Source organism: Canis lupus, chromosome 3 (assembly GCF_011100685.1).
Source record: "Canis lupus familiaris isolate Mischka breed German Shepherd chromosome 3, alternate assembly UU_Cfam_GSD_1.0, whole genome shotgun sequence".
Taxonomy (NCBI): domain Eukaryota; kingdom Metazoa; phylum Chordata; class Mammalia; order Carnivora; family Canidae; genus Canis; species Canis lupus.
This window is the reverse complement of record NC_049224.1, coordinates 17641599-17668781: the sequence shown is the minus strand read 5'-3', so window position 1 is coordinate 17668781 and position 27183 is coordinate 17641599. Positions and strand designations below refer to the sequence as shown.

Genomic DNA, 27183 nt, shown 5'->3' with positions numbered 1-27183 from the left:
ATACAATACACACACACAAACACCACACACACACACACACATCCATTGGTTTGTTTCTCTAATTCGGTTCTCTGGAGAAACCCTGACCTAATACACATGACTCCAGCTCATATCTTCTTCACCTTATCTCTGTTTGCATTATAGCTAGGGAAAACAAGACCATTGAGGGCTTTATCATTGTTGACAGTGTCTACAGCAGGCACTACTCTTGGTCCCCCAGTTGTCTGGATGATATAGGAAGTTTCTATGGTATGGCAACTCTTGAGCACAGGGAAGTATGGGAAAGTAAGAACCTTGTGGGCAGTCTTACAGCAATGGAGGACAAGAAGCTAATGATAAATAAAGCATTCGTTCTAGTCTGGAACGCATGCTATGTGCTTCGTGGAGGTCCTGGATGCAGCCAAGCCTCCATTGCTTGTAGCATAGAATGATTAACATACCTTGTATGGTTTGTCTCTTTTCTCCTCATTCTTCCGCTCCTTCACTTAGCTCCCTAAAATTACTCCAGATAAACTATCTGTATACAAGTTTTATACTGCTCTGTTGCCAGTGAAACCCGAGCTAAAACAAACCTTTTGGGAATCCCTGTAGTCAGTGATTAGTAACATGCCTTTGGCCAGGGCGTGATCCTGGAGTCCCAGCGATCACGTCCCCACTTCAGGCTCCCTGAATGGAGCCCTGCTTTTTCCATCTGCCTGTGTCTCTGTTCTCTCTCTCTCCCACTTCTCTCTCTCTCTCTGGTGGTTGTCGCTCATGAAAAATAAATAAAATCTTCAAAAAAACCAAACAGTTTTAATTTGGAACACTGCAATAGAAGGGAGCGATGTTAAATGACTCTACCCTAAGTGTCTTAGTGACCACCCTAAGTTCCTAAGTGACATTCAGTTTAAGAACACAAGTATCGATATCTGAAAAAATTCCTTCCCCATAAAAAGTAAAGAAAATACTGGACAGATTGTCGAGTTAACTTTTTGAACTCTGAAAATAAACAAATAACACAAAGCGTTGGAGTGTTATTAAAAAGTAAAAGAAAACAGATGAATGGTAAAGAGCAGTAAGCTCTGGACATTTTAACTTGCTTTATTTCATCCTTCTTACAGATCCACAATAGCTTTAAAAATCTTTAAAACCACATTCTTGATGACAATCCTCAGGCTAAAGCACTGGAAGGAGGCCAAAAAATGCTTTTGGAATGCTTTCAAAGTTCCATTCCTAGACAATAAGAGTTCAATCTAATAGATCTACATTCAAAATGTAGGAGAAATTAAGACATCCCACATGGAAAAAAATTGAGAGTGTTGTTACCAGTCAAATAACCTACAAATAAAAACAAAAGATTAGCCCATAGGCTGAAATGAAAGAACATAATAACTCACAAAAAAAAAAAAAATTTGCATGAGAGATAAAAAGCAATGGTAAAGGTAAGTACTATTATTTTTTTAAAGACAGTTAATGTATTTTGTATTTTATAAATCTAGTTTTCTCATATATGGTTTTTTTAAAATTGCACAAAGCAATATGAAAATCTATATCCGAGCATTATAATTTATGAAGATGAAATTTTTATGACCCAAAAACAGCACAAAGGAAGGAGAGGAAAGGAGAGCCAAAATAGAACAGTTTTATGTCATTTTATAAATTGGTATTATTTGCATTAGATAATAAGTGAAGATGTTAATAGTAATCATAAGTTACAGAAAAAAAAACTCAAAAATATGCGTAAAAGAAACAAGGATATTTAGTGGTACGTCAAAAATACCTATTAATATAACAATAAGGTAGAAAATGGAGGAAGGGAGGAACAAGAAAACCTATAGAGGACAGTTAAACCAAACAGCAAAAATGGCAAATATACCTAGTAAATTATATATAAGGGATTAAATTATACAATTAAAAGGCAGAGAAATGGGCAGAAATTAATTTTTTAAAATAAAAATCCACTAGAGCTGTATACAATTCATATTTACCACACAAAGAGATTAAAAATAAAAGGATTAGAAAGAAAAACCAGCCAACCAAAACGAAAAAAAGAACTAAGATACCACTACTAATTTCAACCAAAGAGACTTTTAATGAAAACTTGTGTACTAGAGACAAAAGAAGGAAGTTATAATGATAGAAAGTATCATGACTAAAGAAAATTACACCAATTATAAACATGCATGCATATTAAACAACAGAACAAGTACATGAAGCAAAAAACTGATAGATAGAATAGAAACTTCAATACGCCACTTTTTCAACAGTAGATTAGAACAACTCGAGGAAGAGCAACCAGAAATACCAAGATTTGAACAGAATTTAACCAAATGCACCCTAATAAATTTGACATAAAACAGCATATTCACGTTGTCTTGAAACATTCACATGATAGGTCAATATGGCCATAAAACAAGTTCAAAAAATTTTAAAGATTAAAGGCAAACAAAAGTATATTTCCCTGACAGCATGAAAAAAATGAAAAAACTCAATAACAGAAAAGAAAATTTGAGGAAGGAAATCATAAATTATTTGTAGAAATTTCTTGTTTCTATTAGAGGGAGGGAGACGGGCAGGAGGGAGAGAATTTAAGCAGGCTCCATGGCTGGGCCTGAGTAGGAGCCTGAGATCACACCGAACCAAATCAAGATCAGAGGCTAAAGATGAGCCACCCAGGCAACCCTCTAAGTATGTGGAAATTAGACAATACACTCCTCTTAAATAATCAAGGAATCAAACGAAGAAAAGAATCATAAGACAAATTATAAAATACCTTGAGATACAAACACATTAAAAATGAAAAAGCACAATAGGCCAAAGATTATGCTATGAATAGATTAAACCAGTGAATACAGAAACATTTATGGCTTATGCACTTATTTAAAAAGAAAAATCTCAATCAATAAGCAAATATCCCACTGTGAGAAATTAGAAAAAGTGCAACTGAGCCCAAAGTAAAAATTCAAAAAATAAGAAAGATTAGATAGGCAAAGAAGTTATAGAATGGAACAAAAAAAAAAATAGAGAATCAATAAAACCCAAAGTTGGTTCTTTCAGAAAGATTATAAAAATGTTAGCTCTGTAGCTATGACTAATCAAGAAAAAAAAATAGAGATTTTAAATTATTAAAATCGGGATTAAAAGATATAACTACCAAAACTTATGTCAAGAAGGTAATGGATAATTGAATATGCCTATGACAAGTAAAGAGATGAATACTGGTAATCAAAAAATTCCCAGCATGAAAATCTCAGACCAAAATACTTTCATTGGTGATCTACCAAATGTTTTAAAGAAAGAAAATCGGGACACTTGGGGGGGCCGGTAGTTTAGTGTCCGCCCTTTGGCTCAGGGCGTTAATTCAAGGGTATGGGATTGAGTCCTGGATGGGGCTCGTTCTGCTTGTGTCTCTGGACTCTCTCTTCTCTCTGGTGTGTGTGTGTCTTTCATGAATAAATAAATAAAACTTTTAAAAAACAAGGAAAATTAACCAAGAAACCAAACATTAATAAAATTTCTCCAAAAAAATTGTAATTCAAAATATGAGAGGAGAGAACATTTTGAATTCTTCTATCGGCCAGAATTCAGGAAATTACCCTCATACGAAAAGAGGCAAGGATATTATAAGGAAAAAAGAAAACTACAGAACCAATATCCTTCACAAATATAGCACAAAAATCTCAACACAATACTAGCAAATCCAGTCGGAACTTATAAAAAGGATTCAACAATATCATCAAGTAGGACTATTTATTTTCATATTTTTCAATACATGGAAAAATAATTATTATCCACACATAGAAATATTAAGCGGGGACAAAAGATGATTAATTCAGGAAAAAGCATTTGATAAATGCACACCTGTCAGGGACAAAAACACTCAAGAATCTAGGATTGGAATAGAAATTCCTCGATCTATTCTACCAAAAAAAACCATAGGTAAATAATATTCAGATGAAAAAGTGAATGAACGCTCTTTTCCAAGATCACAAACAAGAAAAGGACTTAAGTCATTCTATTCAACACTGTAAGAGGTTTAACCAAGGTAACTAGCAAGAGAAATAAAAGGCTTAAGAATGACACGAAAGAAGATAACACATTTGCAGATTGTATTGACCCAGGGGGGGGGGCAATTAGAAATCTAAAATATCCACTAAAAAATACTTAGAGGAAGGCTCAGCAAATATTTAGGTGGCTACAAGGTCAGTACCCATAATCAAAACCTTTTTAAAAATTTTTTTTTTCTAATGCTAGTAGTAAAACATCTGAAAATTAAATAGAAAACAATTCCATTGTACCACAGCATAAAAAAAAACTTTAGGAATAACTATAACAAAAGGAGTGCATGATATGCACAAAAAATACAAAACACCTGAAATAAAATTATATATTGTGACTGTGTAGTCCCAAATAGATATACAGATTTAATGCAAATCTCATCAAATGCACAGCTGGCTTTTTTATGGAAATGACAAGTGATCTTCTACTCTAGGGAGTATCACAAGAATATTATGGCCTACACAAGAACTTATACAGGTATGTCTAAATGCCAGAGGTGAAAGCAAATCCTATAATTCTAGTGCTATCAACAGATGAATAGACAAAATGTGTATCCATTATAATGGAGTATTATTCAACCTAAAAAAAAATCAAGTAGTATCCTTATTTTTATGACAACATGAAAGAACACTGAAATCATTATGTGAAAAGAAGAACAAAAGGCCATAAACTACATGATTCCATTGTAATAAAGGGTCCAAAATAGCCAAATCCATAAACAAACAGAGGCAAAATTAAGGGTTGCCAGGGAGGGATGGATGGGTAGAACAAAGGAATGTCCACAATCACATGCTGAAAACACTCTGGACATTAGTAGATAAAGATGATGTTTGTACAACTTTGTGAATAATACTGAAAACTAGGAGCACCCAGGTGGCTCAGTGGTTGAGCATCTGCCTTTGGTTTAAGTCGTGATCCTGGAGTCCAGGGATCTAGTTCTGCATCAGGCTTCCTGTAGGGAGCCTGCTTCTCCCTCTGCCTAGGTCTCTGCCTCTGTCTCTGTCTCTCTCATGAATAAATAGATAAAATCTTTTTTAAAAAAATACTGAAAACCACCCTAAATTTTATACTTCAAAGGGTAAATTTTATTATGTATAATTTTTATCTCAATAAAAGGAATTGAAAGCAAAAATTATGATTTATTGATAGACCAATCACTGCGTACTCTACTGGTTTGTCTAGGTTATCCAGTGGGTTCTCTGACCCAAACTGCAATTGTCCAAATTATATACCTTTCCTCAGTATATATTTACTCTTCTGCCTTCAAAATAAGACACTTAAGTATGTTTTGAAAATTCAAGAATTGTTCACTAAATATCCTTGAAATCACTAAGTCAAGCTTCTGCTAGCTCTTTTGTAAGCTAGGTGTGTGCTAGCTCTTGATAGAACCAATGTTCAAGGGTTTACAGTGTGTTTCCTTTGTATGTATATACACACTGTTCCTTTCTCCAAAGGTCTTTCAGCTATTTTCTGAGAAATGAGTATGCTTCCAAATACCAAACCCTCAGGATCACCACACTTGCTCCAGCACATACTACCTTCTCATGGCCCCTGCTTGGACTACTGGCTCTTTTCTGGAATGCCCTTCCCAAAGATAATCCTGAGGTTTGCATCCTCACTTCAAACTGCTCAATTGCCAATCTCCAATTTCTTGACCATCCTTTTGAAAATAGTACTCCCATTATACTCTGTCCCCTTTCAGTTTCATTGTATTTTCCTAGCTCTTATCTAAATGACTGAGTATATATATATATATATATATATATATATATATATATATACACATACATATATATAATACATATATATTTTTTAACCTGTTTACTATAAGTCATAGAGGGCAAAGTCCTAGTCCTTAGTCTCAGCATTGGCAACTGTGGCTGGCATGTAACAGAGCTCAAAAAAATATTTGTTGAATGAATGACTGAAAAGCTATCTTAACACAATATGGAAAATCATTCTTATCACTTATCCATTATATATTAAGAATTCTATAGATAGACTTCCTTATTCTTGTGAAAAGACATAAAGTTATTAATGAGCTATAGACTTCCTTTCAACCCTGAGTCCTCCCTTCCTTTATTTTTTTTTTTTATCCCTTCCTTTTAATGAAGAGTTTGGGAGTTTTGTCTCAATGATAACTTTCCTAATCAGATAATTAGAGGAAAAAAACTTAATAAAGCAACCTCAGAATTTCTAATACAGTGTTCCCTAAATATATTTATTGAAAAAGCACCAAAAATGAGCACAAAGCTTGATAAGCTAGGGACAGTGCATCTTTGGAGAAAATATCATTTTTCAGTAGTCTTTCCAAATATGTATGTGAAAGATGAGTAAAGCAAATTACTAGTTTGGTTAACCACATGACAATATTCCTAAAAGTACATCTCTAGAACAGGGGAGATAGGCTTTTCTTAAAAGAAACATGAGCATTTTACACTGATATTTTAAACATGGATCTCCCCATATAAGATGAATTCCCAATTTATTAGGGAATTGGATACAAACACATACATTAAGGGAAGCAGAGTAAAACTCATGACTACATATATAGATTTCCAATCAGAGGAATCTCTTATCTCTCAGCAGGAAATGTGTGAGATGAATTTCTCACTTAGCCAATTAATTTACACTTTAGTCACCAGTGCTGGAAGGTAGTTTGGCCGACTTAGTGGTCTAAAGCTAAAATGAGTAATAATAATTCACATTTATAAAGGGCTTCAGAATATTAATATTTAATCCACACTATATTGCTGCATGATAATTCAGAATTATTGCTTGTGCTTTTTAGGCTAGAGAAACTGATCTAAATCAATTAAAATCCATGCTAAAAGCAGAGTTCCTGGCCTTCAAGTTGGTCTCAGGTCCATTTTGCCTTGCCACTCAGCCCTTTGGACTCTGTGATGGTTAATTAACCTCTCTTGCTTTGAATTTGTCCATAAAATGGTGATAATAAGGCTAGCCTTACAGTAGTATATTGTGTGAATTAATTGATTTTTGGAAAGCACTTCCAGATCTATGGAAGGAAAGTATTAGTTGTAAATATCTCAATTGATTTTAAATGATAAATGATCATTTTTCATATCATTTATCAACAGTGATAGTGACAGAGATATTGAATAATATATAAAACGATGAAAATTCTTTCCATCACTCAAAGAAAGAGTGCTTGAAACTCCCACCTCCATTCAGCCAGCCATGACTCATTCATTGGAAGAGAGGCTATGATTCATTCCTTCCACGACTACCCAGGCTAACATACATTTCCCAGTATAATGAGAATATTGTCTGTTCCTGACAATGTGGTTGTCATTTATGGTTGTATTTTAAATATGTGTACAATATCCCAATTGCTACGTACTTCCTTCCATGCAGTTTGGAGTGTAAGTTGTCTGAGAAAAAGACACAGTTTATTTGATTTATATTTTATAGTGCCCTGATCAGAGCTTTCACACTAATATCTTATTAAGTGTTACTATAAACTAGCTCACTTGTAAATAAACATTTTATGGTTTCAATGAAATACTATCAACATTCTAGATCTCAAAGAATTCTTTTGTTTTTACTTTCTTATGAGTTTTCTACATAATACTTCTATAAAAGTATTGAACTTGATTCTGAAAAAAATACAACTAAGTTATTTCATCTTAAAACTACAAACAAATAATTTAAGAGTACTTTTATTTCAGACATGAACCCAAAGTTGAAGCTCCAAAGCCATATAACCTAGAATTATATGGTGATAAAATGTTGGTGTTTAGTACAAGAAATGAAATACTAAACCTTAAAATGTGTCTAACGGATGGTTTGTAGCCATCTTCAATCAAAACTCAATACCCATTGATTTTTTTTTCCCAAAACAGGAAGCCCAGTTCCCCTCTTAGTGGTCTCTCTAATGTAGAACTCTATCCCCAACACCCCGTCTTCACATTTCTCCCAGCCAGAAATGTAGGCTTACAACAACACAAGCTTTAATAAGGCACAAATTCCATTCAAATCCTGGCTGGAAAATGAAAAAAGCCATAATTAGAATGTGCCAAACAGATCCTACCTATCCATTAGCCTAACCTCATAATGCCAGTGCATCCTCAGTTGAAGACAAATCCTAAAATCAAAGGTCAATCAGAGTATCCCAGGCTTTGATGACTATAAGGATCCCATTTAATCTACCCATCTCTCCTTTACGATAGCCTCCTGATTATAGAGAGGGGTGTGGGTGTGCGTGTGTGTGTGTGTGTGTCGTATTTCAATCTATGTAGCCAATACACATCAACCTACCTGAATAACAAAGAAATGCTCTATATATAAGCTATAGTGTTTCATCTCTTACATGCATTTACAAAATTTATTGCTACCCTTATTTTATACATTAAGATTAAACTACTTATTTAAGTTTCACAAATGGTTAACATCACTTATATGTGCTTTTTTGCACATATAAAGGTGCTTTATCACCTTTAAATAAAGAAACTTTCCTATTCAGAATCAAAGAGATTAACCCAACCACTACTATAATGGAATGATTCAAAGGAATATTATTCTAAATTATTAATATTGTGGCAATTTGCATAAAATTAGTAAATAAAAAACTTTCATTTTCATGTGATTACTCGAAGTATCTATTTAACTTAAAAATCTCAAGGTTAGCATCCAGTCAAATGGCTATTATATAAAAGGTGGGGCAAGAGGGGGGACTATAAGGGGAGGGAGGAAGTATATCATGTGTTGGCAAGGATGTGGAAAAATTAGGACCCTCATGCACTGCTAGTGGAAATATGAAATGGTGCAGCCACTGTGACAAACAATTTGCTCCTCAAAAAGTTAAACATAGAATTAATATATGATCCAACAGTTCTAATCTTAGCTATATATTCAGAAAAATTCAAAGAAGGGTATGAGATATGGATGCACCAATGTTCACAGCAGCATTATTCCCAGTGGCCAGAATGTCTCAATGTCCATGCCAATAATCCATCAACAGATGAATGGATAAGCAAAATGTGGTATACACAAAGAATGAAGTATTATTCAGTCACAAAGGGAATAAAATTCTAATATATCGGTAAAACCTAAAAACATTATGTTAAGTGAAAAATCACACTAAAAGAAATAAGCCAGACATAAAATGGCAAAAATTGTGTCATTCTACATATATGCGGTGTGTAGAATAGGCAAATTCATAGAGCAAAGAGCAGAATAGAGGTTATCAGGGGCTGGGCTGAGGGGGAATAGGGAATTAGTATTTAATAGGTACAAGTTCTTTGCTTAGGAAGATGAAAGGATCTTAGAAATGGACAGTGAGGATGGATGCACACCACGCATGTACTTAATGTCACTGAATTGTACACTTAAAAAAGGGCCAAAACAAATTTTGTGTTATGTCCATTTTACCACACACACACACACACACACACACACACACACACTAAAAATAACCCTCAAAGCTGATTAGGAATCATTTTGGTATATTTGTTCAGAATTATTTGTTGTCACTTGGCCAATTATGTTTTTTCATAAAAATTAGAGGTCTGAGCTTGTCCCCAGTACATGTAATATAAATGTGTGTGTCCTTATAAAATTGCATTTCAGAAAATGGAAAAAAAAAGTATGCGGCATTCCGATTTATGAGATGAGGGAGCAAACGTAAAATTTACCTTTGTAATTTTGCTGAAGTTTACAGCAAAATATCCTTCTTGAGGTTTATTAAACTCTAATCATTTCTTGAAAGATTAGCAGCAATTATCATTAAGGTTTAAGCATTTAACTGTGACTACTACAATAAATCTTATTAAAATAACTGAAACATACTTTTTTCGCATGTGGCAACCTGTCTCTGAATCACAACCATCTGTAAGTGGTGATTGCCTGGTGCACACAGATGGGAGTAAAACAACGATCAGGCTATACCATTCTTTCATCATCGCTTGGTACCAAACAAACTGAAATCTGAGTCAGACTATTTGCATTTGAAAGATTCTATGATCGCTATAATTAACAAATACTCGTTGGCTTCCCAATATAAAATGTGTGATAGGTACCTGACTGAAAATAACACTTGAACTGTGCAGCCTCTCTTTCTAATCTCTGACAGCCTATAAAAAAAAATCAGACATTAACAATAGAGGAGCAGGTTTCAAGTTTTTATAGCACACAATTCCTTTACAGATTTAAGATGACAGAAGAAGAGAACAGCCTAATTTATTCTTCCTGGCTTGCGGCACAGAATCATGAAGGCTCTCGGTCATAACTTCAGGGCTACACTAAATTCCTGCCAGCCAGGATCAGTTACAAAGGTGAGCATCTGCTCCACCTTGTTTTTACTTCGAGGCCTGAAAAGACAGACCCATGTTATCACAAAGCCCGAATCATTAAATAAGAAAAAAGGAAGCCAAAAATCAAGTTTAATGCCTTTCTAGGTGTCATGGCAGTTTGGCTAACAACACTGACCCCAAATGTATTAATAATAAGAAAAGGGAAAGAGACTTCTGAGTTGAGAAAATGGCACACAGCAAGGAAGTTGGAGTTGAACAAGCCCTGCCTTCAAGTGTGTGCTAATTACGCAGCATTTACCTAGGCCAAATTACTTAAGCTTTGATAGCCTCAGTGGTCTCATCTGCAAATTAGAGGAAATAAGATATTTTCTCCCTCTCTCTGTCTCTCTCTCTATCTCTCTCTCTCCAAGAGAGAGTTCCTAGTGACCAGAAAGGTTTTTTTTTTTTTTTTTTTTTTGACCAGAAAGGTTTAAATGAGAAACTGAAAAAGGTGCTTAGTACATTGGCATAGAAACATTCCATGCTCTTGTGTTCAATGAATAAATACTATGTCAAAGGGTGATGATAAGCTACCATAACATTAAGTGAATAATTCTGTCAATGAGGTCCTCTTCAATGTTAACTTCAGATTACTTCTTACTTTTCCAAGAATCTGTTTCATAATTAAAACCATGGACCTATATAGAGTCAGACTGCCAAGGCCCAAATCCTGCTTCTTCCACTGAACTGTGTGACTTTGGCAAGTTACTTGACTTCTCTGTGCTTCGCCTAACTCATCTATAAAATAGGCACAATAGTAATCCATTCAAAGTTATGTTTGGATGATAAGATTGAATAGGTTAATATATTTAAGTAGTTTAGAACCTGCCCAGACACATATTATGTCAATAAATATCAATTAGCCTCTCTTTATATATGAGAAGGTCCCCAGGCACATAATGAAGGACAGACATAGTCCTTGACCTCATGGAACTTACAGACTACTAGAAAGACAGACATTATAAAAAAAAAAAAAAAATACAGGGGAGCCCAGGTGGCTCAGTCAGTTAAGCTTCTGACTCTTGATTTCAGCTCCAGTCTTGATCTCAGGGTCATGAGATCAAACCCCATAACCTGCTCCAGGGTGGGCATGGAGCCTGCTTATGATTCCCTCTCTCCTTCTCTCTCTGCCCCTCTCCCCACATGTTCTCTCTCTAAAAAAATAAGTAATACATACACCCATACAACAATACATAACTGCAAGTTGAAAAGAAGTAAAAGAGGATCTGAGTATGATTAGGGCAGATCTCATAATATTTGAGCTAATTATTTCACGACAGGTTCTTTATCCAAAAGATCTCAAAATGTTATCTACAGTGAAGCTATTATAGGAAATATATAAGCATCATAATGTAAAGACCCCTGTAAAAGGAAAACCTTGATACATGTCAATTTCTTTCTTCCCTTTTTCTCCATGATATTTGATCATTTAGATAAGTACTTGCCTTTTTCACTGTTGGTGTGATTATTATTATTACTATTATTACTGCAGGGAAAAGTTTCTTAACCTCAAATGACCTCATTCTTTGAGACGCCAGATGCTGAAGAATATTAAAATTATATTTAAGACAGTGTTACATTCAAATTAAGATGTATTTTCTGCTAGATTACATTTTTAAAAGACAGTCATCACATATTATATACACTTAGATATCAAATGACTGCATTTACATTTGAACCAAAATAAAAGATGAAAGTGGTTAATGAAGTTCTAATTCATTGCCTTGAATGTTTTTAGCCTACTACATCCAAATTATTTTTTTTAAATAACTACCACTAGAAAGGCTAATGCAGTGCAGATGACTCCCCAAATATTTGCAATAGGTCACGTGAATGCCGCCACGGCATCTCAACAATTGACTATAATAGATTTAAGGGAGAATGATAGGCTGCCTTGACATTTAAATAGATAATATTTTCTATTAAATCTTTTTTAAAAAACCTTGATTAACACCAGAAATATTTCTCACTTTACCAAAAGAAACCCTCATTAAGGAAATTTTCACTGAGTTACATACAATATGCTCATCTGTGCACCATGAACTTGTTTTTACTCTATATTCAAAGCTGTATGTTTATTTCTCTGTTCTAGTTCAGTTCTAAAAGCCAAAAATATGAAACAGATGTGGTGACTTTCTGTGTACTGTGAAGCACAATTATGCCTCTTTGAATTGCTTAGGCTAAACAGTTGCCCTCCCTAGAGCATATCGAAACTGCTTGAGATTCTTTACAGCCAAGAATCCAGCTTGCTACCTGTCAGGAACTAGAATTGGCAGGCCACAGCTGGTTGCTTGCAGTGGATGCTCCCTTACTGTCCTTCCAACCAAAGTCTGTGAAACATAAGAAATATATAGGAAAACTGAAGCTGAATGGGCATGCTGTCTTATCCTTAAGAAAAGATGAAGCTGTCTGACAGTGAATACCAAGGTCCACTTTATATGGACCATTTAACAGCACTCAAAAAACAGTTTCGTTTGTCCTGCTTCTGAGTTCACAGACAGCATGGGCAATAACCAGGAGCAAATAAAGAAAAATCTTCCCAATTATCTGTCACAGTGATGATGCCTTTAAACCTGTATCTGCTAGATTAGCCTATGCATCAAAAGTGCAAATGTTGAGTTTTCTTTTGCTGAGAATAGTTTTAAAACATGTGGAAATTGCTATAATTGAGAGAAAGCTTGAAACAAATGGTAATTTTGTTCTCAAAAAGGAAACTTTCTTCAGGCTGTGGGAGGTGAGGAAAGGAAGTCTCCTTTTCTTCTAAAATGAGTGAATGCTGAAAATAATGGCATTCATACAATTTTGCATTGATCTTGTCAGTGTACAACTTCAAAAAGGTTTTAAAACAAAAGTTAGCAAAATGTTAGGAACATGTTCAGAGTGCCATGTTCATGGGGGTCATAAGTTTGATACAAATAAGCAGATCAGAAGTCTCATAAAATGTATGCTTTTCATCAAAGGGCACCCTGCATCCCCATTCACACATTCAGCATTAGTTTAGTCAATGGAGACCTGGGCTTACGCTACATGTTAAGGATCCTGAAAATTCAAAGACGACATATGTGCTGCAAGATGCTCGTATGGAGAGAGGGGGAAGACATTCAAAAGACATGTAACAGAGACACCTGGGTGGCTCAACCAGTTAAGTGTCCAACTTCAGCTAAGGTCTTGATCTCAGGGTCTTGGGATAGAGCCCTTTTTGGGGCTCCACGCTCAGTGGGGAGTCTGCTTGTCCATCTGTCCCTGCCCCTACTTGTACTCTCTCCTTTCTCTCTCTCTCTGAAATAAGTTTTTTTTAATTTTTAATAAAAAAATAATAAAAGACAAATTTAATATTTTCACTGCTAATGAAGACTCCTTTTCCTCTATCTTCAGGCCTCTGGATCTTGGGATAATAGAAATGAAGGTATGGAAGGCTGAGACAGTTGACCTGCATCATCTTAGGAGATTTTATTATCATCTGAATCTCAGAATCAGGTCAGTTTCAGACTAATTCTCAAGTTACCATTACTTCTCTTACCAATTCCACCATACTCTGAACATACTGCTCATATTAAGCCAAGAAAAGTGAGAGGGAACATCATCAGGAGGACTTATCATCACTGCACTTTACCCTGACAGATATCTGAGCCTATCTGGTCATTTTCAGTTTTACTGACATCTTATAACCACTTTCATACATCTAGAAAAAAACACCAGTTTTTTCTCCCTTATCACCCATCACCGCAGGCTATGAACCCGGTATCCCAGACCCACCCTCCACTCTTAACATTTTCTAGTGTCCTGGGTCATTTAAGAGAGTTTGAGTGTCCATATTCACTCAAAGAGCTCAAGCATCTTTAAGGAATAACAAACAGTAAGGCACAATGCAGTGGCTGCTCCCCATAGCCAAGTGTTACCTATCTCAATGAGGAGGACAAGTGTCATCATTCCTGGGAACTGGTTTTACATGGCTGTAATTCAAGCAGAGAATGGATTCATCTGAGTGTTGGGTCTGCATTGTCTCAGGAGAAAGACCAGTTTCTGGAGCCTACCTCCACTCATCTCACTTAGAATTTTTCGGTCTTAAATCTGAACCAACACTTTGAACTTAGGTACAGGTAATTTAGTGCATGTGTCCTGTGGTTCCACATCAAGGGATAAAGTAGAATATTCTTGGATGGAAAGTCCTTGAAGTACTTGTAAATCAATCATTAAGTGGTCAATAGGTCCAAATCAGTAAAACCATAAAAGTATACTTGTCTAAAGTAAGTTCTATAAAAGAGTTCTAGTTTTGGAAGTATGCTTATTACACAAAGTATTCTATTCCCACCAGTTGTGACCAAAGAAACCATGACTCTTAAAAAATAATAATAACTGAAAAAATAAAAAGAAACCATAACTCTTAAATCAAAACCACCCTGGCTTACCATTCAGTAAAATAAGGGTAGACAAAGTTTGCCTCCATTGCTAGTCTGTTATGTTAATATTACATCTCAGCAAATACAAATCCTATCATTGTTGTGATAATAGTGTATAAGAAAGTACACCAGGTTCAAGGAGCAAAAGGTTACTTAGAGCAGTCAATAAAGTCCTTATCTAAGTCGTTAAACTTAAATGGAGACTTGAGTTTGCCAGGGACAAAAGCAGGAAGGGAGCACTGCAGATTGAGACAACAGCCTGTGCTAAAGCCCAGCAGTCTAAAACCACATGAGAGCCTGGGACACGTGAGTGGGACTGGAACTGGGGAACACAAGAGGTAAGGCATGTCAGCATGCAGGGGTACTGGGACTTATCTCTCAGACCATGGTGTGGCATTTCATAGTTTTAAGCAGTGGTGTAATGTGATCAGACAGTGAGCAGGGGTCGGAAGCATCATTTTCATTCACAAGTGCCACCACAAATACTGCTCTGTGTGTATAAATACATAATCCTGTATGTGCATAATTTGCATCACAAGCTGTTAGGTGCATTTCTCTCAGAGAAGTTTGGAAACAGTAACTCATCAATTGAGCAGACAAGGTAGAGAGACCATGGAAATATGCTGAATAGCTTCTACAGAAATCTCCAATTACAATGAACTTTAATTATTCAGGAATCAAATATGTTATTTGAATTCCAGGGATCTGAACTGTAGAACTTTCAATGTCATTGCCACAGAAGCTATACAGGGTAGTGTTTTTAAAACAGAAAGGGAAAGAAGTCTTTCAAATTGTAAAAATGATAATTATTTAACATAATGTTTGCCACCCCCATAATAGTTTCTCCTAAAGTGTGTGGAATAATTTATATATAAATATGTAGATGTATACAAACTGAAATGCCAAACATTGAAAAGAAACTCAAATGAGTGGGTATTTACATATGGAATAGAGCTCATAAGAAACCGTGTTTTTGTGATAATGAGATGTTTTCCAAGCTCTCCTTCATTCTGGAAATTTTCTCAGAGACAAGCCCATATATTCATAAGACAACAAAGAAATTAAAAAGGCAGACTCAGAAGTCTGAAAAGATAAGATCTGACATAAGAAATGGTCATCATGCCATCTCAAGTTCAGTGATGGGTGAAAGAGTGAAATGGAAAGCCCCAAACCACAGAAGGGGGAAAATCCCTCACTTACCATCTCTGTAACTGATGGAAGTCACACACTAATCCAAGGCCACTGAAACTTGATGCATGTAATTACATTTCCCCTGTTTGGGTACATTCTGCCAAGATCATTATCAATGTACAATCACAGGAAATCAATAGAAAAAAAAAGTTTTCTCCCTAATGTTTAGGAAATAGGTGTGAATCTGGACCCAAACAGAAAACAAGGTGATGCATCTGTCTTCAAATTTGTCTGAGAACTACTTTGTTTAAGAAATGCAACACGGTGTAATCAACTGCCTTGTTGATAGTATCTTCTCAGAGGGCCATCATATTATGTAAGGAAAACAAGAAAAATGGCTTTAAAGCCGTATGTTATTTCCAACAAGAAAGGTAAGCATATCCATTACAAAACTATTATAGTTCTCATCTAAAAGTTATATTCAAACTACTGACTTAGTCAACCTTCTTTCAGTGACAGAGATAAAAACCCAACTCAAACCAGCTTAAAACAAAAGGGGGAATCTATCACCTAACAGGACAAAAGCACGTGCTCAATACAGTTGCTCTAATAAATTCATCAGAGCACTGTCCCTCTGCCTTAACTCTATTTCCCCCCATGTTGGCTTTCTTGTCAAATATGCCTTTCTCAGGCAGTGGGTAAGGATGGCTTCTAATAGCTCCAGGAGGACTTTCTATCAGTATAGAAGGCAAATGGAAAGGGAGAGTCTCTCTTCCAGTAGTTTCTGCTAAAGCCTCAAACTAACTGGGATTGAACCTGAGGAACATGCCCACTTCTGAACTGTTTGTTCTATCCAAGCATGTGACATTGATTGGCAAGATTTGGCCTTTTCTCCTGGAGTCATGGTGAGTGGAATACTTCTGGGTTATACTAACCAAGACTGAAGAATGAATGGTCTCCCCAAAGACACACTGAGTGGAAAAATACATATTTTTCACTCCACAGATAAAAAATAGCATCACAGATTTCTGAGTGGCTTTGTACATTTATTTTTAACAAAACAATATTACATAGGCTCAGTAAACTGCACTATCTGTAAAGACAGGCACTGTACTATGCTTATGCCCTGGCGGATGCTCTAAAGCTAATGGGAAATATGGCAACTATCATACTGCTGGCAAAATCAAATTTCCTTTTTGGTGGAGTCTTTGTCTGGTTTGGGGACCAAGCTAATGCTAGCCTCAGAATGAGTTTGGAAGTTTTCCTTCCATTTCTATTTCTGAAACAGCTTCAGAAGAATAGGTATTAATTCTTCTTTAAATGTTTGGTAGAATTCTTCTGGGAAGCCATCTGGTCCTGGACTCTTGTTTGTTGGGAAACTTTTTATTACTGCTTCAATTTCTTTGCTGGCTGTGGGTCTGTTCAGGTTTTCTATTTCTTCCTGTTTCAGTGTTGGTAGTTTACATGTTTCTAAGGAATGCATTCATTTCTTCAGATTGCCTAATCTGTTGGCTTATAGTTGCTTGTAATATGTTCTTATAATTATTTGTATTTCTTCAGTGTTGGTTATGATCTCTCCTCTTTAATTTATGATTTTATTTATTTGGGTCTTTTTTTCTTTTTGATAAGTCTGGCTAGTTTATTGAACTTATTAATTCTTTCAAAGAACCAACTCCTAGTTTCGTTGATCTGTTCTACCATTCTTTTGGTTTCTATTTCATTGATTTCTGCTCTAATCTTTATTATTTCTCTTCTCCAGCTAGGTTTACGCTGCTCTTTCTCCAGTTCCTTTAGCTGTAAGGCTCAGTTGTATATTTGAGACTCTTCGCCTTTCTTGAGAAAAGCTTGTATTGCTATATATTTCCCTCTTAGGACCGCCTTTACTGTATCCCGAAGGTTCTGTAAAATTCCGTTTTCATTTTCATTTTTTCCATGAAATTTTTAAATTCTTCTTTAATTTCCTGGTTGACCTATTAATTCTTTAGACTATACACAAAAATAAACTCAAAATGGATGAAAGACCTAAATGTGAGACAGGAATCCATCAAAATCCTAGAGGAGAACACAGGCAGCAAACTCTTTGACCTTGGCCACAGCAACTTCTTGCTAGATATGTCTTCAAAGATAAGGGAAAGTAAAGCAAAAATGAACTATTGGGACCTTATCAAGATACAAAGCTTCTGCACAGCAAAGGAAACTGTTGAAAAAACCAAAAGACAACTGACAGAATTGGAGAAGATATTTGCAAATGTCTTATCAGATAAAGGACTAGTATCCCAAATTTATAAAGAACTTATCAAATTCAACACCTAAAGAATAAATAATCCAATCAAGAAGTGGGCAGAAGACGTGGACAGATATTTCTCCAAAGAAGACATATAAATAAATGGCCAACAGACACATTAAAAAATGTTCAATACTCGGCATCAGGGACATACAAATCAAAATCACAATGAGATACCATCTCACACCAATCAGAATGGCTAAAATGAACAAGCCAAAAAATGACAGATGTTGGCAAGGATGTGGAAAAAAGGAACTCTCTTACACTTCTGGTGGGAAGGCAAGCTGGTGCAGCCACTCTGGAAAACAGAATGAAGGTTCCTCAAAAAGTTAAAAATAGAGCTACCCTACAATCCAGCAATTACACTCTTAGGTATTTACCCAAAGGATACAAACATAGTGATCCAAAGGGGCACCTGCACCCCAATGTTGATAGCAACAATGTCCACAATAGCCAAACTATGGAAAGAGCCTAGTGTCCAACAACAGATAAATGGATAAAGAAGATGTGGTGTGTGTGTGTGTGTAATGGACTATTACTCAGCCATCAAAAATGAAATTTTACTATTTAAAACAATATGGATGGAACTAGAGGGCACTATGCTAAGCAAAATAAGTCAATCAAAGAAAAACAATCATCATATGATCTCACTTATGTGGAATTTAAGAAACAAAAGAGAGGATCACAGGGGAAGGGAGGGAAAAATAAAATAAAACAAAGTCAAGGAGGGAAACAAACCATAAGAGACTCTTAATCCTAGGAAACAAACTTAAGGGTTACTGGAAGGGAGATGGATGGAAGTATGGGGTAACTAACTGGGTGATAGGTTAAAGAGGACACTTTAATGAGTGTAATGAGTACTGGGTGTTATATGCAATTGATGAATCACTGAACTCTACTTCTAAAATTAATAATATATGTTAATTCATTGAATTTAAATGTTTAAAAAATCCAGAGTATTTCTTAGCCCCAAAACTATTCCGTGTACTTCCTTTCTTCCCTTTTATTTAGATCCAATTAGCTTTAAAAATTATTTTCAATACAGTCTACTACAAAGGGGTGAGAGGGGTTACATACAGATAACTACATATAGGTACCCTGAAAATTTACATAGTACCAAGGATAGTCATAAGAGGCCAGGGATAAAGCCCAGTAATCAAAAAACTAAACTTACAACAAACATCACAGGAAGTCAATAAAGTCAGGAGGGTAGGACCAAAAAGACAGGGTCTAGAATCTGGGAATTCAGAGATTTAATAAGGACCACAGTAAGACAGAAAAATTTTGATCTAAGAAAGAGGATGATTTTTGCAGTCCTTTAAAACTGCTTAAAGCTGAATATTGAAAGACAAGTTCTCACCAACTAGAAGTATATTTCCATTCCGAAGTAACAAAAGGGTTCCCCATGTGTGTTTTCATCCTATTTGAAGAAAAAGAAGAAGGCTAGAGCTTTGTAAGCTTCAAAGAGATGAGACCAGGTGACCTTAGAAAGTCAGTCCTAACCATGAACAATCATGAGATCATTGCCTCAAAGTTTAAAAAAAAAAAAAAATCTTTTAACATATTCCTGTTCTGGTATACAGAAATATGTGGCTGAAGGCCATACTGATTGACACCTATCACATGTGACTCAAGCCACAAGAACTCCTTTTAGACCACTACACCAGATCTAACCCTTTACAAAGCACCAATTGTTATTTACTTATTTGATATTATTCCTTATTTGATATTATTCAAGATATAAAAAACCTTGAATACATAACTGAATACCTAATATTGAAAAAAAGGCAAGGAAAATCTAATACTATTGTTTTTCCATCACCTGTGATCAGATGCAGGAGATAACAAAGGGCTAGACAAGAAGTAGATAATGTTATTTTATTTCACTCAACATCATGTAGCACATATCTACAGCTGATTTTCCCCACTATCAGTACTTAATAAATATAAAGCTCAGATACTCTTATATTTGTTTCTTTATGTCCCACCACTTTGCAAAACAACCACCTCCCAAATACTATATTCTGCAACATATGAAAATTTTACCCAACTGTTAAAGAGCTATATGTGTACCTATGTATAAACATATATGTAAATAATACAGAATTTACTATATTTTTATATTTAAAATGTTTAGAATATACGTTATTCTACGCCTTTGCTTATCCAAGACTTGTGAACAGAATAAAAGAAAAATGGAAAAATAATGAAATGCAATTTCTGGAAAAAAATGCCACTCTACTAACATTTGGAAATGCTTTCATTAACTTCTAGGAGGAATTATTAATTATAGGATTTAAAAATTTCTATCTTAGTCAAACTACAAAGATTAAATAGTTTGTGTCTAAGCAGCATTATTCTGTGGTATTACTTTGATCTAAGAACTGAAAAATCCCACCTGAAAAACTACTACTCCCTGGAAAACAGTACTAACACTATACCAGAAATTGCTCCATGAAAATTATAAGAACATAGGGGGGAAAATACTGATACTTTAGCCATCCCTTGTTTCATTCTTTATTCAACTATTTTCCATTTAAGTACTGACCAAGTTTGCTTTCATTTAGTTTCAGAGAACCTGCAGGCAAAAAATTATAAGGTGTCTGAATTATTTATTTTAAAACTTTAAAGGCATCGGAGGCATCTCCTATATTTTATAGACTTTGAATGGATCCGTGTCAACTACTAGGAATGTAGGCTCAATGATCCTATAAGCCCAAATGGCCATTCTGTACCCAAATGAAAAATGTCACGTGAGCCCTTTGGCCTTGGAGAATCTAACCCAGAACTGGCTTATTTATGGGAATTACATGCTTTAGTCACTAATAAATCTTAACAACCACAATCTATGAAGAAACAGATTTTCTTTATATTAAGTTACGGAAGTCAGTGATGGCTGTGAGGTGAGCTGCTTAGAAAGTAGTCTGTAAATCCAACTCTATTAGGTAAGCTTTTTAAGAACATTTTCCTGTTAGCAACAGAGGGAACGGTACTTTGGTTTAGATTTTATTTCCTTATGGAACATATTCTAGTGGTAAAAATGACTGAATATTTTGTGACTCTGAAATGCATTAATTAAAACATAATCTGTTCCTTAAGAACTCAAAATGTTTCTAAATTTGAGATGTACAACTGGGATATCCCAAACTAAATTGAGACTGCTTAAAGAGTGACTCCAAACCTTTCTGCAAAACTAATGCGTGCACCTGCAAGATCTGTAGGACATGTGAACATAACCTGAACATAATACCTTCCCTGCAGGATCAAACCATTTATATCCTAAAATTTTAGGTTCATTTAAACCCCTAAGAAAAGCTTTAACTTCATGGAAAGTATAATTTGTATGTTGACATCTTTTTAAAAGTTCGGGTTTCTAGTTCAAGATGGTAGGCCGTATACATTCCCTTCCCCAACTTCCTAGAATTACAATAATAGAAATGAACAAGAGGGACTGGGCTGAATATTAAGGAGACTGAGATAGTAACAATCAGGAAACTAGAGAATCTCCACAACTTAGAGGCAAAAATCAGACAAGACAGTGTAGGCTGAAAAGCTACAGAAGACTACAACAGAGGTGAAAGCTGCTCTAATGGCAGAGTCCCAGTGGGGTGCCAGGTTTGGGATGAATAAGAACAGGGAATAGCAGAATGCATAGGGCTATAATCAAGGAGATGAATACACTTTGCACAGACCAGTCAAGTGAGCTCTTCCTTTAAGCCTTTCTCTTCCTCTTCATGGCTATCAGGCAGCAGTATTTGCCCCAAGATAAAACCATAGAATTCTTTCTAAAGAAAGTGAAGGATCTTCTGGGTTGAGCTAAGACTCTGAGTAAGGTATAGAGTGAAATGGAAGTGAATATGAACTCTACACCTAACAAAACAGGAGAGAAGCAACACATGTGAAGAGAAGCCAGATCTTTTGAAAATAGAGAACTCCTTACTGATAGATATCTAATGCCCACAGAGCCTTTTATGTAGAGTTCACTATTATTTGGGCTTTGTTTTCTGCTTAGTTTATTAAAAATCATCTGTCTAATATAGAACACTTTGCAAGCCAATTTTTCTCGAGGATTTTGACATTGAATACAAATTTGATTTAAAATCCTTTACAAATTCAAACTGCAATTACAAACATAACATGACTAAATCTTTTAAACACCTCAAATCCCTTAAACAAACACAAGCTTGCATAAATACAGTAATTATAAAACATGCACCTTTATAATAAAAACAGTTACAAAACACTAGCACCATTGCATGTAACTGCTTTCCTTATCCTTACACTTCTCTAGATTTCACTGATTCTACAAAATATTGTTTATTTTAATTCCTAGGCTTTTGATAATTTTTAAACCCAAAGGTATAAGAATACAAGCTTCTAAAAAAAAAATACAATCTTCTGAAAGTCAAATTATAGAGCTAGTTTGTGAATAGTTGACACTGGAGGTGGAACATAGTGCCTAACGACACAGTTCAAAAAAGCATACCCAAGTCATCAATCACATGGTTGGACTTCTTTTCCCCACATGGTTGGACTCCTTTTCCCTTTGTTGAAATAAGATATTCTTGAAAAGTGAAAGTAACCAATTATATCTGACTGATTTTCCTATAATTATGATCAACAGACTCTGGCTATTAGTGTTATTAAAAATGCCATATCTCTTATCAGTATTTTACTATAACTAACAGAGGCCATAAAAGCTTTGTCTTCCAGAAACAGAGAAGTTCTGCTTATTTCACCATTTCTAAAACATTCCGTTTTCTTCCCCACATTTAACATCTTTGAAATTTGGGTACATCTTATAATGAAGGGTATCATCTAGTCCAGGTCAACCAGGAGCAGGTGTGGTCACTGCTTGCTCATGCATTTACTTGGTTGCTATTCCAAGAAGTATGACTGGAAACAGCAAGCCTTTGACATTTCAAAGACATTTCAAAGACAACAAAATATTTAAGGATACTTAAAGGAAGAATTATGACCCTTGATTATTGACTGAAAATTTTCCATTGATACCTGCTGTCAAAAATATGAAAACAACAGTAACAAAATTTGCTGAAGGGGTGTCATAGATTTGGAAGAAAATCCCAGAATAAGAGTAGCATATTTCTAGAAAATGCTATAGTATAATGCTCTGTAAACTAAAAAAGGTGAAATTATGCAGAAAAACACAAACACTAATAATTTAGAGCCAATAAGTGGTTCAGAAGACTCATAAAGGTTAACAAAAGCTTTAGTTATACCTTAACCAATTATTTTACGTTTTCCTTTTTATGGATGCATAGTATTAAAATTATGTCTAACTAAGTCCGAATATATTTTAAATGATAAGAGAGATCTTTACTAAGATATAACTGGCAGTCATTTTTTTTCTTGGTGGTATAAAAACATGATGCATCTTATCCTCAAAAGCACCTTAGATTTGGTGACATAGAGTTGCTGTCATTTCAAGAAAATTTAGGTCTTTTAATCATTCCTAAAACACAATCTTGGGTCTCTCTTTCCCATTTATTAACGTGTTTGACACCTGTAGTTATTAACCTGGGCTCCTTATCTGCCAGTTATTCTAGTCTCTCCTAAACTGTTTGTTATGCCCTTGCTGCAGTCACAATCCCCCCCCCCGCCATAATTGTATAGCTCCCTCACCAGTTTGATTCTCTTCCTTGATTACACATAGAAAGAACTACATATTCAAAAAAAAAAAACTACATATGATGTTTCATTAACAAACATATGCTTTAAAACATCCATAATTTCCTACTTACTAAAATCAATAAAATTTAAGCATAACTTAGTATGCTCACTCTTCTCTCATATTATGCCTGATTTGATATTAATTGTATAATCAATTAATCTTTTATTCTTAAATATAAATGGATAATAATCTACCATTTCAGAAAAAGTGACAGCAAAAAAGAGAAGGATAAAGCAGAACAAATGAAAAAAATTCACATGGTTGAAGAGAAATAACTCTGGAAAAGAAGATACATAACAAAAATTATAAATGATTTTATCCAAATATTTGAGGTAGCTACTATAACCACAAAGCAAGAAAAACCTACTGAGGGCAAAAAGAGCAATCAAAGAACAAGAATCCTGGTAAATCAAGACAAAAATTAAGATAAAATGAATTTTAAAAGAAGAAAATACAACTGATGAAATGAGAAATTGAATAAAAGGGTTAAGTAGGGATCCCTGCGTGGCGCAGCGGTTTAGCGCCTGCCTTTGGCCCAGGGCACGATCCTGGAGACCCGGGATCGAATCCCACGTCGGGCTCCCGGTGCATGGAGCCTGCTTCTCCCTCTGCCTGTGTCTCTGCCCCTCTCTCTCTCTCTCTCTCTCTCTCTCTGTGACTATCATAAATAAATAAAAATTAAAAAAAAAAAAAGGGTTAAGTATAGGCAACCCCGAAAAGCAAATAAATGACCTGGAAGAAAACATCAAAGAAAGTCTTTGAATATAGAAATAAAAAGCAAAAACAGAAACTATGAGAGAAAAGTTGAGATAGAACAAAAGCATAAAATCTAATATCCATCATAAGAATCTGAGAGAGAAACCAAAAAATCATAAGATAAAGATATTCTCAAGAAGATATATTTTAGCTGAGGAAAGAAATGAATCTTTATAGGCTGATAGACCTTGACAGGCTGAATTTAAAATTTATATATAAATAAAATATAAAAACTTCATTCAGGCTTATGTCAGAGAAATTTCAGAACTTCAAAGGAAAAAAAACAAAGTTTACAGTCTTTCATAGAAAAAATAAAATTTACCTAAAGCAAAACCAATATTGGAGTTGCACTGTATTACTTATTGGTTCTGAATGCTAGGGAGAAAAAACAACAACAACAACAACAAAAAAAAAAAAACGCTCAGATTCTGAAGGTGATAAAATGGTTTGAGCCTGAAATCCCTTACAAAACTATTCAAACAACTACAAAAATAGAGAGGAGACTTTTTTAGACATGCAAGGAGTCATTCCAGTTTCACTTTGCATTTCTTTGATTTTAATGAAATGAAATATTTCAAATTTTCACGGTTTATTTCTCTTTTTGCCTTGTGGGAAATACCTATTCATGTGTTTTGTCCATTTTTAATTAAGCTATCTGTTTTTTATTCTCCTATATTCTGAAAACGAATTTTGTCAGCTACATAGGTTTCAAATACCTTTTCACAATCCATAGCTTATCTTTTGACTCTTTAATGTCTTTTGATGATGAAGTTATCTTACTAATATAGTTGAATATAGAAACTCCAAGAAGTCAAGAAATCTTCAAATGCTGGCTTACAGGTAATTTTGGAGGGGTAATCATCAAAGTGTGAGAATGGAATGAATGTTTAGCATGACTGATAACTTTTAAATATTTAGAAATACTACACATGGTCATCTGTTCAAACTCTCAACTTAAGCCCTGCACATGATAGAAGTGTTTGCCTTCTAGGATGGACTTTTATGGATCTCTCACCCCGCCTTTACCTTCCACCTCTTCTCCTCCTCGCCCAGTTTAATAGCTGACAAAGCATCATGTGCCTGGAAAATCTTAAAAGGAGTTTTATACTGAATAGCTCCAGTATGAATCTGAGATTGTCTACTTTTCCAAAGTTTGCATTTACCCTCTGTGAGGTGCTTTCTATACCAAGATTTCCAACTATTATTAATACATCAGCAGACCACAGCAGCCAGATCAATTCTCTTAAATGTAAGAGATGATGGAAAGGAGGAGGGGCAAGACGGCGGAAGAGTAGGGTCTCCAAATCACCTGTCTCCACCAAATTACCTAGAAAACCTTCAAATTATCCTGAAAATCTATGAATTCGGCCTGAGAATTAAAGAGAGAACACCTGGAATGCTACAGTGAGAAGAGTTTGCGCTTCTATCAAGGTAGGAAGACGGAAAAAAGAAATAAACAAAGGCCTCCAGGGGGAGGGGCCCCGCGAGGAGCTGGGCTGAGGCCGGGGCGAGTGTCCCCAGGACAGGAGAGCCCCGTCCCGGAGGAGCAGGAGCTGCACCGACCTTCCCGGGCGGAAAGGGGCTCGCAGGGAGGTGGAGCAGGACGCAGGAGGGCGGGGATGCCCTCGGGCTCCAGGGGACACTAACAGACACCTGCGCCCCGGGAGAGTGCGCCGAGCTCCCTAAGGGCTGCAGCGCGCACGGCGGGACCCGGAGCAGCTCGGGGGGCTTGGGGGCGGCTCCGCGGAGGGGGCTGCGGGGCGGGAGCAGCTCGGGGGGGCTCGGGCGGCGGCTCCGCGGAGGGGGCTGCGGGGCAGGAGCGCGAATCCAACAGCGCAAGCCAGATCAGCAGCCCCGCCCGGAGCCTCCAGGCCCTGCAGACCTAGAGCTCTGGAGTTACTGCGGGAGCTGATCCAGGGCTCCAGAGCTGGCCGCCGCCACTGGGGTTGTTCCTCCAGGGGTTTGACGGGGTAAACAACCCCCACTGAGCCCTGCACCAGGCAGGGGGCAGAGCAGCTCCCCCAAGTGCTAACACCTGAAAATCAGTACAACAGGCCCCTCCCCCAGAAGACCAGCTAGACGGACAATTTCCAGGGGAAGCCAAGGGACTTAAAGTACACAGAATCAGAAGATACTCCCCCGTGGTTCTTATTTTCTTTCTTTTTTTTTTTTTGTTGTTGTTGTTTTGTTTTGTTTTGTTTTGCTTTGCTTTTTGATTTGTTTCCTTCCCCCACCCCCTGTTTTTCCTTTCTTTTTCTCTATTTCTTTTTTTCGTTTTTTTCTTCCTTTTTTTTTCCTCTTTCTCTTTTCTTTCCTTCTTTCTCTCCTCTCTTTTTCTCCTTTTCCCAATACAACTTGCTTTTGGCCACTCTGCACTGAGCAAAATGACTAGAAGGAAAACCTCACCTCAAAAGAAAGAATCAGAAACAGTCCTCTCTCCCACAGAGTTACAAAATCTGGATTACAATTCAATGTCAGAAAGCCAATTCAGAAGCACTATTAAACAGCTACTGGTGGCTCTAGAAAAACGCATAAAGGACTCAAGAGACTTCATGACTGCAGAATTTAGAG

At 35.9% G+C, this 27183-nt stretch overlaps 2 long non-coding RNA genes across 3 annotated transcripts in view; both read left to right on the top strand.

Annotated features, from left to right (window-relative positions):
- The window catches only part of LOC102151569, a 503105-nt gene that overhangs the window by 45606 nt on the left and 430316 nt on the right, over positions 1–27183 (top strand). The window lies entirely within an intron of this gene.
- The window catches only part of LOC119876127, a 32063-nt gene continuing 6278 nt past the window's right edge, over positions 1399–27183 (top strand). Inside the window, exons 1-4 of one of the 2 annotated variants that reach the window (XR_005356714.1) lie at positions 1399–1421; positions 10204–10331; positions 13725–13826; positions 16110–16305. This is a non-coding gene — a long non-coding RNA (uncharacterized LOC119876127). Of the gene's footprint in view, positions 1422–10203; positions 10332–13724; positions 13827–16109; positions 16306–27183 lie in introns of those variants that run through there. The other variant, XR_005356715.1, reaches the window with a different exon arrangement.